General features: G+C 42.2%; 1 protein-coding gene across 2 annotated transcripts in view; it reads right to left on the bottom strand.

Moving 5' to 3' along the window:
- NDFIP2 (Nedd4 family interacting protein 2) overlaps positions 1-14,188 on the bottom strand; it is a 159,218-nt gene that overhangs the window by 128,100 nt on the left and 16,930 nt on the right. The window lies entirely within an intron of this gene.

Below are 14,188 nucleotides of genomic sequence, written 5' to 3'. Positions count from 1 at the left end.
AGGCTGCCAACACACCAGCACAAAAAAAGGAACAGACAACACACAGTAGTGCTACCTTGAATTGTGTTGTGCTACAACACGTGTGTCAGACGTACATTGCATTGTCGTAATGCGAGTGTTACTGAAATGCACCACAGTTGGCAGGTGTGAAAGAGCCCGAACATTTTCAAGTAGGAATGTTATAGAACACTTTAAATCAAACCTTCCATACAAATGGAAGGTCCATTTCCCTACTAACCGCCCAATGCCCACACATATAGGCTGCAATTAAAACAAACCATAGATTAAAAAAAATAAATAAATAAATACTCACCTTGATCCTGGCTTCCAGGTGGTACAGAAGATGTGTGTGCAAAGAAACAAACAGAGGGCGCATGGACCTTGTGCATTACCTTCTAAAAATGAGATCTATTGAATTTTTTGAATAAAAATAGTATACTCACAAAAGAATAAAATCAAAGGCACATCACAAAAAAAGACAGCATGGTCCAGTCTCCCTAGATGGTGGCTGTTGGGGGACTGTAGCCCTCCAAATTACTGACGCGTTTCGAGGCAGACCCTCTTCCTCAGCCATTTGGAGGCCTACAGTCCCCCAACAGCCACCATCCAGGGAGACTGGACCATGCTGTCTTTTTTGTGATGTGCCTTTGATTTTATTCTTTTGTGAGTATACTATTTTTATTCAATAACTCTCATTTTTAGAAGGTAATACACTAGGCCCGTGCACCCTCTGTTTCTTTGAACACAGCTCCTTTGGATTCTCTGGTCCATTGAGGGCAGCAAGGCTTGCATTCTCAAAAAGTACTCCATGTGGGATTACTGACATTGTGGAGCTCATCATCCAGCGCAGGAGTTTCAGCATTCATTTGCTCATGCCTTTTTATGCTCCAGAACATGTCACCACCCCTTACTCCTGGCCACTCGAAAAACTCACAAGAATGCACTTTTGCAAGGAGTTGGGTTGCACGGTTATGGGATTTCAAATGCCCAGTTTCTCAGGAGGCAGCAGTTAAGTACAGTCGCCTGTGCCTCCTGAAAGTAATGACCAAGGTATTTTTTTTTCTGTTTTTGTAAAAAAAATTTTGTAAAGATTTTTTTTAATGCTTATTTTGTTTGGGTAGTGGTGGTGTGGGAACTGCAGGAAATATGGCCTTCTGTTTTTCATGGAATATCTGCTGTATTTAACCTAATTTGAATTTAATTTCATGCATTAAAGCTAAATTCTGGGAATATTCAAGGTAGGTCAATTTCCTCAAGCCAAATTATTATTTGCAAGCTTCTCTATGAGATAGTTAAGTAGACAGCAGTAGATGGGTCTAGGAATGCTTGACTCTACAACTGGTGTTCTCAGAATGTCAGATATATCGGGGACAAAGAGATTTCAGCAGGAGTCTGTAAAAAGTAGGTCTAAAGCCAAACCTGTCATTATGGATAGAGTTGGTAATAGTTAAAATTCTTGTCCAGTTTTTTTTCACCAATCAATCTCTTATTGGTGAGATTTCCCTCAACGTATTCTTTTCCCATTCTGTAGACACAATAGGAAGCGAGAAGTCTCTCCAAAATCAAGGAAATCAATTTTTAAACAGTAAGGATGAGTTATTTGGCCAAAACTATAGGGCAGCTGTCAGTGCCAGGCCAATGAACTGTGGGTGAGGGATTCCAAGCCCGGTAGCTGCACATACACAAAAAAGAAAGTGAATACTCATGACATCATTGACCTAATAAAGTCACATACCACATAGTCATAACAGGTCAAAGATGTTACAAGCATCCCTGCCTCTTCGTCTATGTGCCGCTGTGGGGAATTTCCCAGGAATGACAGCTTTCTTCCAAGCTCATCACTATTAGGGCTCATGTACACTGCAGCTGACAAACTCACGTTTAGGAGCTGTTCAGCATTTTTTTTCAGCAATTCCTGAACGCACCCTGTTTTCCTATGTGTTCATGTACACATCTTCATTTACAGTCATTTACAGGCATTTGAGTTTACAGTCGTTTTTCTGAATGCAGAAAAGTTGCGTTCAGCAGTCGATTTTTGTCAGCGTTTCAAACGCAAAATGCTTGTAAATGCAGCTAATCGCGTTTATAAGTGTTTGCGTTTGAAAATTCTTTTTAACTCTTCCAGTTCCCAATGCTGTACAGAGCCTTTTTTCATTATGAAAAATGCATGCAAAGCGTTTTCAAGGTACTCAGATGGACAAAACACTGAACACAGGATGTTCCTACCAAGCTTGGCACACATTGTAATGACCAATTCACACCTCAGACCTCTCCAACCCTTGGAAACAAACGATATGTTAATGCTCATTCACACCTTAAATTCCTCATGAAGACCCCCTGCCAGGTGGCCTTAATGACTCACTCCACCAGACACCTTTCCCACCCTTGGAAACAAAAGAAATGTAAATGAGCAACTCACACCTAATTATCTCAACACATACTGCTGTCTCTGCTTCTACTCTCTGTATTTCTCTGAAACACTCTGAAATAGTTAATAATTTACCACTTTTCAGTGCATTCTGGGCATTTGGAAGGTTCTCCTGTGCTTATCTTTAAAAAACACTTCTAAACGCACATAAACGCGTTATGCAAAACGCAGCTAAACAGACATTTTTTAACCTATGTTTTCCAGCAGTCAGTTTCGATAATTCAAAAGTGCCCCGTGTACATGGTGCCTTAGACATCTGTCACTGAAATAACTGTCACCACTGGAAGATTTCCACTTTATTGCTGTTCAATATGTTAGTTTTTCCCTTATGTCAGTCTCTGTGATAGTGATCACCAGGACATATAAAAAAAAGGAATCTACGCTGTTTGGACACAGAGCAATAAAAAACTAAAAGAAGTTCTATCCCCTCACCGCTCAATCCTACTCCTCATTTACACTAGTGGCTGGGGGCGATTGGTGGGCTTCAGGGGGTTAAAACAGATGGTGAGGAGGTTAAACAAATGCCTCTTACGGTCTAAGTGTTACTAGGCGCAGTAAGAAAAAGGGGTGCATTAAAAATAGAATACAATGCCATTAAAGTGTTACTAAACCCAGGACCCTGCATTCACTCTATCTGGTCTCCCACAGTACACAGAACATGGAAATTCAATTATGTTAGTAAATATAAACTGCTAAATACCCTTTCTCATCTGCAGTTAGAGCAGTCTTGTGACTTCTATCAGTGTCCAGCAGAGCACTGGTTAAAGCTTGTAGGAGTTTTCATTCTCCTATAGGAGGATGCAGGACCCCTGACCTCAGTATGGGGAGTGTACTCTCCCAAAGAAAAAAAAAATACTCTCTAGCAATACACACCTAATGAGCATGTGCAGCTTGCCCTGGAGCCTTTGTTCTATCAGGTGATATTTGGGAGACAATGGAAGAAGGGGAGTATCAGAGAGGAGAGGATCAAACATCCTTTTTACATAATGTAGAGGATTAACCCTTTAGGTTCCACAGTGAGTATAACAACCATGCTTTACTGAATTTACAGACTGATTTTACTGTTGTGAATTTAGTAACACTTTAAATGATATCTCTTCAGAGAGCACTGCTAGTGTAAACGAGGCCCTAAACCTAAAAAATGCATAAATTGGTCTCATGAAATGGTTGTATAAAGCTAGGTACTAGGAAAGCACAGGGCTTTTTGCTTATTCATTGGCAAATGTTCCACCCACACAATTACCAGTCATTGACATTTCCTCTGTTAACATACATCTCTCAAAAGAGAACAAGGAATCAGATAATATAGTACGTTGGCGTAACTTAAAAAGTACATCGGTCATCAGCCAGGAGCTCTTGTGTTTGGATCCAGTCAACATTTGTACTTCTATGGGGCTACATTTAACCTTCACACCTATTTTTGTTCTCCACATAAAACATACCACTGGTAAAAAATAAATCTCTAAACCAACATATTAGGATTCTGTCATCAATGCCTTTCCTGCAGTTTACATACAATTGTCACCCATGGCATCTGAAATAATTGAGGGTGATTTCACCTTTTTGTCAATCACAAGGAGAGGGCAAACCTAATGGAGGGACTATTGTCTCAGCTCCCCCATCAGGCTCCACCAACTGTCAGCATCCCTGGTTGCTAGGAGGGGGGGTCAGCAGTGGTAAACACAATGCTACATAGTATACAGAGACAGCAATTCTGCCTGTCTCTGTACACCACCTAAAAGATTGGCTCTTAAAGTGACACTAAGCAATAACCTTATTTTCTAAAAAATAATCCATACAAATCTGCTACTTAATGGCACTGTATTCTATTTTTCTTGCACCCCTTTTCTACTGTGTTTTTTTGTCTCACGGTAATGTAACTCATGTGCTGATGAACTTCTCCTTTTCCTTTTCACTTCCATTTGTTAAGAGTGAGCAATGCACATTAGTTGAAGTGCTATGCATTGCTCTAAGAACACTACAAATCCAATAGTTCATAGTTCCCAATCCATTTCGGAAGTGAGCAAGGAGGTGGTTAGGTTCCTACATAAAAGGGAACTACAAAGAACAAACATAACCACCCTCTAATAGAAATCAGATTACAGCAGCAAAAATAAATTACTTTGAATATCTAGACGAGGCTAAGAGCAATAGAAGGTATTTTTAAGTTCATACATACTTAAAGTGGTTCTCAAGCCTTAAGGGTTTTCACCTTGATGTATTCTATGCATTAAGATGAAAAACCTTCTGTGCTGCAGGATCACCCCCCCCCCCCACATACTTACCTGAGCCGATCTGATTTAGCGATGTGCACGAGAGCAGTGGCTATTGCTTTTAAATTTGGTGCAGTAATAGCATCACTTTGTAGAAGTGGCACCATTATGCAGGGCTTGACAAATTTGCTTTGAATCAACTAGCCAGCTAAAAAAAAGTCAGGAGCAGTGGGATAGGAAGGGGAAGTGGCACAGGTGGAGGGAAGCGGGACGCAGCATCACAGTAGTGAGGCAGCGGGACAGGTGGTGGTGGTTGGGGGGGGGGGGGCAGTGTAACAGAAGTGGGGCAGCGGTACAGGTGGTGGGGGGCAGCAGGACAGGTGGGGTATCTTCGGGGGGAGGGCAGCTTTTGTTGGGACTGTGCACCGAGAGGGATGGAGGAAACCTCAGCAATTCCAGAATGCTGGGAAGGGGTTAAGAAGCCGGCCAAGGGCGTAGGGTGTGGGAGAACAGAGCAGTGTAGCCTAGCTGGGAATTGTCGAGCCTTGCCATTAAGAACAACCTGAATCTGCTGCATGCAATGGTAAGGGTATCAAAACGAACAGGAAGAATTTTTTAATCTAGCGCAGACCACTTTAGAGAGCAATACCACCAAAAAGGGTAGTCTGGCCATTATTGAATTCCCCCTTGTCATATAATAACAATCATTATTTCAGAGTAAAATAGAAACTGGCACAGGGTCTGCACCTTAAAGTGTTACTAAACGCAGGATCTTGCATTCACTATACCTGGTCTCCCACAGTACACACAACAAGGAAATACAATTATTTTAGTAAATATATACTGCTAAATACCTTTTCTGATCAGCAGTTAGAGCAGTCCTGTGACTTCAGCAGAGCACTGGTTAAAGCTTGGAGGAAGAGTTTTATTTTTGCACTAGGAGGATGCAGAACCCCTGACCCACTGTCTAGACAGTGCTGATTGACCCTGTGCTGATCACATGCACCTTCCCAAGAAAACAAAAAAAAAAAACCTCTCTAGCAATACACTGAACATGTGCCCACGGGTTCAGTCTGTATCAGGTGGTCATTTCACCCCTTAGGTTTCACAGTGAATATAACAAGCATGCTTTACTGAATATACAGACTGATTTTACTGTTGAGGGTTTAGTAACACTTTAAAGAAGGAATGCATCAGGTTTCTGTATAGAAAACTGCCGCCAGCTCAGTACTAGTGTATGGGCTGTGAGCGGCCTCTGCCCGTGCAGCAATTATACTACATGAGCAGAGCCTGCAGGGTTAACAAACCTTCTCCTTTCTCTCGCTCTGAGCTGAGTGGGAGACGAGGATGGGCAGAGATATTGGATCATTCAGCTCCTGCTCTCCTATTCTCTCTGCTGTATGTGCCACAGTCATGAACATATACCATATGTTTTGGGGTCTGGGTGAGGTCATGATTACACCTCATCCAATTTGTGGACACTTAGCATTCACTGAGAAACAGAACCAGGACCTGAAAGCTAGTGATTACTGTAGTACTGATGCTTAGTACAGTGATTTCCAGCTTCCACAGGGATCAGCCAGGTATGGAACATGGGAGTACTTACTTTGGTCCAAGCTTGAGTATTGTAACTGTGCAAACCTATCCATACCTGAAATTCAGCTTTAAGACCAGAACAACAAATCCAGGTACAATTCAATTCAATAACAGTCCATCCCATCTAGAAGATGCCTATAAACAGCTCCAGAATAACAGACTATACCTAAATTTGGGGGTATCACTTGCTTTTAATGCATTGTTGCTAATGTGCTAAGGCAGCCTTTTTCAACTTATTCACCTTGGAGACACCCTAAAAAAAAAGTCTAAGATCTCAGGAAACCTCTAAGATAATTTCCTGATCTACAGCCCACAATGCATTAGTGTTATCAGTGAGCTGTGGATGAGTAAACTGTGCAAAATATGGAAAGAACCTTAATAGGTTTGAGGTTGTCTATGGTGGTGGAGATGGCGGTTTAATGTATGTGAAAAATGTTGCCTCGTGTAGTACTACCAATGAGTAGCAAACGCTAGCTCTGCCATCTCACGCCATGCATCTTCACTGATGCCACGACTTAGAACTTGAACCACTCTGAGGTATATATCAATGTATGGAAATTGAAGATACCATTGGGCAAATATAATCCCATTACAACTCGCAGGGAGACCCCAAGGAGTATCTTGGTGAACCCTAAGGAAACACGGCTATACAGGATATCGCTACTTATCTTTTATACTAATGTTTGAAAATAAGCAATATACATTATAAATGAAGACAACAAGCTTGTATTTGTTAAACCGTACATTAATACAGTATATAGACATCAGGTGTAAGAGAGTGACAGACAGCTGGGAGCTAGGAAGATCTTCCATTGATAACTACCGAGAAGCCTTGAAAGTCTGGCTTTAGCTGGAAAGTGTAGACTCTCTGTCTTCTGTATTGCTGGATCTCAGGCAATGTCATTCTCTTAGTGGTCAAAACAGTGACTGGGGTTATCTGATACGGGGAATCAATGTTTTGCAACAAACACCAATCTGACAGTTTTTACATTTTTCATTATATTATCTTGTTGAAATAATAACATTATGTACAGAAAAACAAGCTAAAACCAGTTTTGAACTCTACTGTATGCCATGTCTCCTAGTATTATGCCAAGTTCACACTAATCTCTGAAAAGCGATCTACAGTGGAACGCTTTACAGAATGCCGCTAAACAACCACTATCACGCATTCAGGCTGCCTTCTGAATACCTGTTTTCTTTTTTTTTGCTGAAAGGCAATTTACAATGGGACTAATGTGCTGCAACTGCTAGGGGAGTACAGGTGAAACTCGATAAATTAGAATATCGTGCAAAAGTTCATTTATTTCAGTAATGCAACTTAAAAGGTGAAAATAATATATGAGATAGACTCATTACATGCAAAGCAAGATAGTTCAAGCCGTGATTTGTCATAATTGTGATGATTATGGCATACAGCTCATGAAAACCCCAAATCCACAATCTCAGAAAATTAGAATATTATATGCAATCAATAAAACAAGGATTGTACATAGAACAATATCGGACCTCTGAAAAGTATAAGCATGCATATGTACTCAGTACTTGGTTTGGGCCCCTTTTGCAGCAATTACTGCCTCAATGCGGCGTGGCATAGAAGCTATCAGCCTGTGGCACGGCTGAGGTGTTATGGAAGACCAGGATGCTTCAATAGCGGCCTTCAGCTCTTCTGCATTGTTCGGTCTCATGTCTCATCTTTCTCTTGGCAATGCCCCATAGATTCTCTATGGGGTTCAGGTCAGGAGAGTTTGCTGGCCAATCAAGCACAGTAATCCCACGGTCATTGAAACAGGTTTTGGTGCTTTTGGCAGTGTGGGCAGGTGCCAAGTCCTTTTGAAAAATGAAGTCAGCATCCCATAAAGCTCGTCTGCAGAAGGAAGCATGAAGTGCTCCAAAATCTCCTGGTAGATGGCTGCGTTGACCCTGGACTTAATGAAGCACAGTGGACCAACACCAGCAGATGACATGGCTTCCCAAATCAACACAGACTGTGGAAACTTCACACTGGACTTCAAGCATCTTGCAGTGTGTGCCTCTCCATTCTTCCTCCATACTCTGGGTCCTTGGTTTCCAAATGAGATGCAAAAGTTGCTCTCATCAGAAAAGAGGACTTTGGACCACTGAGCAACAGACCAGATCTGTTTTTCTTTAGCCCAGGTAAGATGCTTCTGACATTGTTTGTTGTTCAGGAGCGGCTTGACAAGAGGAATACGACATTTGAAGCCCATGCCCAGGATCCGTCTGTATGTGGTAACTTCTGATGCACTGACTCCAGCCTCAGTCCACTCCTTGTGTAAGTCCCCAACACTTTTGAATGACCTTTTCCTGACAATCCTCTCCAGGCTGCGGTCATCCCTGCTGCTTGTGCACCTTTTTTTTTTTTCCACACTTTTCCCTTCCACATAACTTTCTATTAATGTGCTTTGATACAGCACTTTGGGAACATCCAACTTCTTTTGCAATTACCTTTTGAGGCTTTCCCTCCTTATGGAGGGTGTCAATGATGGTTTTCTGCACAACTGTCAGGTCAGCAGTCTTTCCCATGATTGTGATTCCTACTGAACCAGACTGAGAGACCATTTAAAGGCTCAGGAACCCTTTGCAGGTGTTATGGCTTAATTAGTTGATTAGAGTGGGACACTTTGAGCCTAGAATATTGCACCTTTTCACAATATTCTAACTTTCTGAGATTGTGGATTGGGGTTTTCATGAGCTGTAAGCCATAATCACCACAATGACAAATCACGGCTTGAACTATCTTGCTTTGCATGTAATGAGTCTATCTCATATATTAGTTTCACCTTTTAAGTTGCATTACTGAAATAAATGAACTTTTGGACGATATTCTAATTTTTTGAGTTTCACCTGTATTTGAAGAGCATCCCCATTAAAGAACAAGTTCTCCTTTTAAAAAAACAAAATCTCAGAAGCCTGTAAAGCATAGTACCTGTGAGGCTCTTGCAGACACTGTCTACAGTTTGCCTGCCCATACCTCTGGATGGGCCGTTTGAAAGCTGGATGAAGTGTCAAACTACCAGAGCACTCATCAGCACTCTGGTAGTTCATTGAGAACTGCAAGCTGTAAAAGTAGACTGCCTACTTTCCACCAACTTAAAATATATCCAAAAAAAGGCCAAAACTGTGTCCACAGGGAAAAAACACGATGATGGTTGGAAGCTCTCAGTTTACTCTACAAAGACTTTTCTACAGCTAAAAGATAAGGTTAGATCACTTGTCAATTGCCTCAAAAACTGTAGCTGCTGATTTAATAAATACACACTCACCTGTCCCAGGATCCAGCAATGTGCTCACCCATGCCATCCATTCTCTCCCTCTTCTCTCCCTGGTGCCAGAGTCACACTGCACATCCTGATTGGTCCAGCAGTCTTCTGGGACCTGTGAACTGTCCCAGAAGACTGTGATTGAAGAATGGGGGCCTTACCTCTGGCTCAGTTCGCTGTGGCCAACTGAAACGGATGTGGTTATCTGTATCCGCTCCCCCCTCCTCCCCAAAAAGAGCCAAATGTGGCAGTGGAGGAGGGGGGGGGGGGGTGTTGGAGGCAGATAAGCAGAGCTTCGCATTTTGGGTGGAACTCCGCTTTGAAAAGGCAGGGTCATATGTCAAATGCTGCATTAAATTTGCACAGCTGCAGCATGTGAGCGTCCCACTCGGGCAGTACAGTACGTCCGCTACTTACAAATGAGTTCCGTTCAGGGAGTGCATTTAAAAGTCCACCAAAGGTCAGCACTTGGAGATAATTTTTTTTTGTTCAAAAAGGGAGATTATGTACTCATGATTCCACATGTGAACACTTTAAAAGTTTGCAACTTAAAATTGTTTGTATAAATGTTACTGTATTAGCCTTTAGAAACGTGGTAGAGTGCAGCTAAGTAGCCTGATTTTACTACCTCACCTCGTCATGTGAAAGAGGAACTTCCAGTACGCACACACACCCACACACACCTCACAAAAATGAAAGGAACACTCTGAAAACACATCAGATCTCAATGGGGAAAAATATAATGCTAGATATCTATACTGATATGGACTATGTAATGTGTTAGGAATGTAAGGATGCCCCATCGTTTGATAGAAATGAAAATTATCAACCTACAGAGGACTGAATTCAAAGACACCCTGAAAATCAAAGTGAAAAAATATGCAGCAGGCTAGTCCAGTTTGCTGAAATTTCATTGCAGCAACTCAAAATGGTCCTCAGTAGTTTGTATGGCCCCCACGTGCTTGTATGCATACCTGACAACATCAGGCATGCACCTAATGATTTGACATTTGGTGTCCTGGGGTATTTCCTCCCAGATCTGGACCACGGCATCACTAAGCTCCAGGACAGTCTGAGGTACAACCTGGCGGCGTTGGATTGACCAAAACATGGTATCCCAGGAGGTGTTCTGTTGAATTTAGGTCAGTCAAGCATGGGGGCCATTCAATGATATCAATTCTTTCATCCTTCAGGAACTTCCTGCATACTCCTACCACATGAGGCCAGACATTGCCATGTGCACCACGAGGAACCCAGGACCCACTGCACCAGCGTAGGATCTTACAATGGGTCCAAGGATTTCATCCCAATATCTAATGGCAGTCAGGGTGCCATTGTCTAGCCTGTAGAGGTCTATACGTCCCTCCATGGATATGCCTCCCCAGACCATCACTGACCCACCACCAAAACGGTCATGCTGAACGACACTACAGGCAGCATAACATTCTCCACGGCTTCTCCAGACTCTTTCACGTCTGTCACATGTGCTCAGGGTGAACCTGCTCTCATCTGTGAAAAGCACAGGGCGCCAGTGGCAGACCTGTTAATTCTGGTGTTCAATGGCAAATGCCATTTGAGCTCTATGGCACCGGGCAGTGAGCACAGGGCCCAATAAAGGATGTTGGGCCCTCAGGCCACCCTTATGAGGTATGTTTCTGATTGTCTGGTCAGAGACATTCACACCAGTGACCTGCTGGAGGTCATTTTGTAGGGCTTTTGCAGTGCTCATCCTGTTCCTCCTTGCACAAAAGGAGCAGATCCAGGTCCCTTCTGATGGGTTAAGGACCATCTACAGCCCTGTCCAGCTCGCTTAGAGTAACTGCCTGTCTCCTGAAATCTTCTCCATGCTCTTGAGACTTGTGCTGGGAGACACAGCAAACCTTCCTCTACAAAGCAAGAAATTGGAACTACTTAGCATTTCTGCAGCAACCAACCCATCCAAGTGTATAACCAAGTCATCAGTAAGATAAAGTGGAAATGTATCTGTACCTACAATCTGTGTGTGTAGGAGTGTGCACAGAATACAGTCATACAGAACAGTAACCCGTACACAGTATTCTTCTGTAGTATGTGACACAGTGGACTCTTAGTGCTGCATATTCATAAGTTCTTCTGAACTGACTTTGTCCTCATTGAGGTCTATTCCCTCACTGTGCAATTAGTAAGGAATGTACCAGACAACTAGAGCAACACCCATGTGACAGAGGACTAGTCAGTTCTTTGTAAATTACTGAGCCGAGATAACACCTTGATGACAACACAGCCACTGTCTCTTAATTACTGTTGTCAAACATTGCCAAATGAACAACTAGTCAACAAACCCAAATACCTTAGCTTACATAATTTGTCTGAAACTTGGAGATATTTCAGAGCACAAATACACCAAAATATTCTAATAGCCTTTTTAGATGGTAAACTTTCTTGGGCAGGGTTTTTATAGTTCTTTATGTATTATTTCTATGTGTGCATAATGGCCCTCATAAGCCTCATTCCTGCGGGGCAACGGGGTGGTCAAAACAGGCAGCTAATCTGCATTTTTACCAATCCTGCCCACCGGCAAATTGACATTCTTTCTGGCAGACATGTCTATACACATTGCAGCAGTTGCTTTTGATAATTGTTATACAGCAAAAACAAAAAAAGCAAAGTGTCCAGGAGGCCTTATATCTCCTCCCAACAGCCTGTCAACTGGCTCAGAAAAATGGTCAAAGAGAAAGGAGATATGATGATTCTGGATTACTGTGTTCTAGTCTTTGCCTTGTTGAATAGCTGCACCTCCTAAGGTTAGTCAAAGCAAAGTTAAAGCAGAGCTCCACCCAAAAGGGGATGTTCCGCTTTAAGGGCTCTTCCTCCGCTTCACTTTCAGTAATGGCACTTGGGGGGGGGGGGGTGGCGTTGGTATCCGATTTTGATAGGTATCTGCTCCCACTTCTGCTTGGCGGTCGGAAGTTCTCCTCCCTCCCCGCAGTCTTTTGAGACACGTGACAAGTCCCAAAAAACTGTGGGACCATTCACAATGCGCATGCACACTGGGCACACGACTGAAGCCTCAAGCTGTCACAGCTGGGTGCCCATAGTTAAAATGTTGGCGTCGAAGACAGAAGATGAGAGATGAAACCGGCTGGGGTGAGCACATCACTGGATAGGTACAGTAAGTGGCTGTTTATTAAAAAACTCACCAGCTACAGATTTTAACTTTTAATTTTTACAGAGGAGACTGCACTGGGGCAACAGTTTAGGAACATTTTGCCCTTTTTTTGTCTGCTTTTAACCTCCTTAACATTTCTGCCGCTTCACTGCTCAGGAGCAACCAAGACGGGTGTTTATTCACCAACCTATAACAGTTGGTCAATATACTTTTTTCATCTGTAACGAACAACAGCTTGGCGTTTGCTACCCAATTTGATCTGAGGTATTCTCGGATTAGTGGCTTCCTCCCCGATGCTCAGAAAATCTCCCTTTGTGTATCCAATCACTACTGATCTTCATGTACATCAGGTGCTGCTACTGAACAGAGTGCTATCATCGACTGGCATTGTTGCTCAGTTTTTCCACTTTCCCTGAAGAAGTGGGTCACATCCCACGAAACACGTCAGATCTTTTGATTGATTATCCAGTTTTGGAATTTTATGGAAAAGCAATTTTGGTTTCTAGTGGAATTACCACCCTTTTCAAATTACACCCAAGGGTCCATCATTTGGGTAGTCTATATTAATTTAGATATTTCCACGAAAAAACAGATGAAGTTACATCAGCTTTTCATCATTTTCTACATACGTTTTTTTTAAAAAAAACAGACCGTTTGACTATTTATATCCAGTTTAATTTTTTTTTTAACAGAACAAAAAATAGGGCTTTGATCCATTTAAAAAAAAAAAACTGATGCAGATGTAAACGGGTAATCATCTGTTTACATCCATTTTCCCATTGAGATTGCATTGATGTTCCTTTTGCATCCGTCATGGATGAATGGATGAAAAACAGACAAAAGGTCCACGCAAGTGAAATGGGTCTTATTAAAACAAGAGAGTGCAAAATTTGGTGCAGCTGTGCATGGTAGCCAATCAGCTTCTAAGGCTGGCCATACATGGTTCAATTTCCGAACGATTTTTCGTTCTGGAAAAATAAATAGACCAATTTTCACTCTGTTAGTGGGGCAATTGCACCGGCCGATTTTCGTGGTTCCTCCCCATTTCGTTTATTGGGCATGTTGGAAAATTTGTGAAAAACGTCCGATTTTCAAAATCATTGGTGACACCATCGGATTACAGAATGAACGATGTTTTCGATCGGAAAATCGTTTGGAATTCGACCCATGTATGGCCTGCTTAAGTGCAGCTTGTTCAAATAAGTTTTGATAACAAAAAAAAAAAAAAACAAACAAACCTTGAAGCTGATTGGTTTCTAAGCAGAGCTACACCAGATTTTGCACTTTCCAGCTTAAGGCCTCATGCACACAGGGCATGTTTGCAGCCACTTTTAGGGGCGTCAGGCATAAAAAAAAAAACAAAAAAAACAAAAAAAAAAACAAAACAGCTTTTTTATTGCTTCCAAGACACCCCTCCATATTATCCTATGTGTCCATGCTCACATAGACTTTTAGAAACCTTTAGTGGCAGGGGCTTTTAGGAGCTGTTAAAAAACCCCCATTGCCAGTGCGTCCAGGAGCA

This window comes from Staurois parvus, unplaced genomic scaffold, assembly GCF_062004578.1.
Source record: "Staurois parvus isolate SC_StPar_1 unplaced genomic scaffold, SC_StPar_1.0 ptg000243l, whole genome shotgun sequence".
Classification (NCBI taxonomy): Eukaryota; Metazoa; Chordata; class Amphibia; order Anura; family Ranidae; genus Staurois; species Staurois parvus.
The sequence above is the reverse complement of the archived record's forward strand: the minus strand, read 5'-3'. Positions and strand labels throughout refer to the sequence as shown.